This window comes from Impatiens glandulifera, chromosome 1 (genome assembly GCF_907164915.1).
Source record: "Impatiens glandulifera chromosome 1, dImpGla2.1, whole genome shotgun sequence".
Classification (NCBI taxonomy): Eukaryota; Viridiplantae; Streptophyta; class Magnoliopsida; order Ericales; family Balsaminaceae; genus Impatiens; species Impatiens glandulifera.
In genome coordinates, this window is record NC_061862.1 from 137,836,729 (window position 1) to 137,839,318 (window position 2,590).

Genomic DNA, 2,590 nt, shown 5'->3' on the forward strand with positions numbered 1-2,590 from the left:
CTTACATGCCCTGCTCTCAAATGAAAGAAGTGATTACACTAGGAATGATTGGATTACTCCACAATCAAAAGCTCTCTCAATCTTTCTCTCTGGATCAGCCAAAGAACAAGAAGAAGGAAACCAAAAAACCCTAGATCTGTAATTTACTCTCTCTCAACTTACTGTATGTTATGAGAAAATACCCAAAAAAAGTATTTATACTCTAACCCGTTTTCATAACAGAAAATCCTGACCCGTTACCCGGAATTAAAAAACCCGCCCGCAATGGCAAGGAACACATCAATAATTCTCCCCCTTCCGAGCCATGGGAGAATGTTGCTATAAACATTCATCATCGTGACGCTTCTGCCAGAACCATTCTGGCTTTGGCACAACATATCTCATGCTTGCCTATTGACAAACCCTTTGTCATCATATCTGACCCGTTCTCATCTGTATACACTTTCTCCAAGTATAACTCCTTCTTCTCGAGCACTTCACGAATCCAATGGTACCTTCTTTGGATGTGTTATGAACGTGAATGGAAACTTGGATTCTTGCTCACATGTATAGCACTTTATGAGTCACTAAACACCACAAATCTGTCCTGTGCAATGCTTATTTCTTTCAACAATTCTTTCATCCATCTCATTTCCTTACAACATTCAGCAATGGCAATATATTCAGCTTCTGTAGTAGATAAAGCAACACATTTCTGTAGACAAGACTGCCATGATACAGCTCCTCCTCCAAAGGTAAACAAATACCCTAAAGTTGATCTCATAGTGTCAATATCACCACTCATATCTAAATCAGAAAACCCTTCAACATGTGGCTTTCCAGTACCATAACCCAAAGCGTATTTGAAGGTCCCTCGAAGATATTTTATTGGCCACTTAACCGCTTCCCAGTGTGTCTTACCGGGATTTGAAAGGAAAAGACTAAGTACTCCAACCGCATGAGCTATATCCGGTCTTGTACAGACCATTGCATACATCAGACTGCCTATTGATGAAGCATATGGAACACTACACATTTCTTGTCTTTCCTCTTCATCCTTGGGAGACATTGTCTTGTTTATTTTCAAGTGTGTAGCCAATAGACAAGCAACTGGCTTTGCCTTGTCCATACAGAATCGTTTTAGAATCTTTTCAATATATCTCTCTTGAGACAATCATAGCCTTTTCTTCACCCGATCATGAATGACCTGCATTCCAAGAATTTGTCTTGCTTGACCCAAGTCTTTCATCTCAAAAGACTTAGCCAAATCCTTTTTCAACTTGGCAATCTTGAGCTTGTCTCTCCCAACAATCAGCATGTCATCAACATATAGGAGAAGTATAATAAAATCATTAGAAGCAAACTTTTGCACAAAGACACAGTGATCTGTAGACGTCTTCATGTACCCATGGATGGTCATGAACGACTCAAACTTAAGATACCACTGCCTTGGTGCTTGCTTCAAACCGTACAGACTTTTGACAAGTTTGCACACCTTGTTTTCCTCTCCTTTCTTATTATAACCTTGAGGTTGCTCCATATAAACATCTTCATCCAAATCACCATGGAGAAATGCAGTTTTGACATCAAGATGTTCAACCTCAAGATCCATACAAGCATCTAGACTTAACACCACCCGGATAGAAGTCATCTTCACTATCGGTGAGAAAATCTCATCATAATCGATTTCATGCCTCTACACAAAACCTTTGACAACCAGCCTAGCCTTGTATCTTGTCTTTCTATCATCACCTTCTTGTTTGATCTTGTACACCCATTTATTTTGTAATATTTTTCTGTTCTTTGGTCTTTGAACCAGTTCATATGTGCCATTTTTTCAGCAATGACTTCATCTCTTCATCCATGACAGCTGACCATTCTTTCTTATGAGCATCCTCAAGAGCCTCCTTATAGCATATAGGCTCCCCACAATTAGTTAGAAGGACATACTCTGTAGCAGGGTACTTAGAACTTGATCTTTTCTCCTTAGTAGACCTCCTAAGTACTTCTGTTTGTTGATTCTGTTGATTTTCATCTTCTTGTTGAACTTCAAAATCAGCCTCAACATTATCACCAAGATCAGTTTCAGTATCATTTCATGGCCTACAGCTTGACCCTGAGGAACATCATCATCACTATCTGAGTCTGAAGCTACATGTGGCCTTGTCTCCTCAACATCATGAGACAACTCAAGACCAGAAAGGTCACGTATGCATGCATCAAGCTTTTCACCATCTTCAAAATTCTCAATAGTCTGATCTTCAAGAAATACCACATCTCGGCTTCTCAAAACCTTCTTATCAACTGGGTCATAACACCTGTATCCCCACTTTTCATCACCATACCCCAAAAATATGCATTGTCTGGTTTTTGCATATAGCTCAGACCTCTCATCTTTTGGAACATGCACAAAAGCTCTGCAACCAAAAACACGTAAATAGTCATAATTAACATCTTTACCTGACCAAACGCTTTCTGCACACTTATTATTCAATGGCTTGGAGGGAGAACGGTTGATCACATACACTACAATGCTCATGGCTTCAGCCCAGAAATGCTTAGCCAACCTGGCATGGGAGAGCATACTCCTCATCCGTTCTAACATTATTCA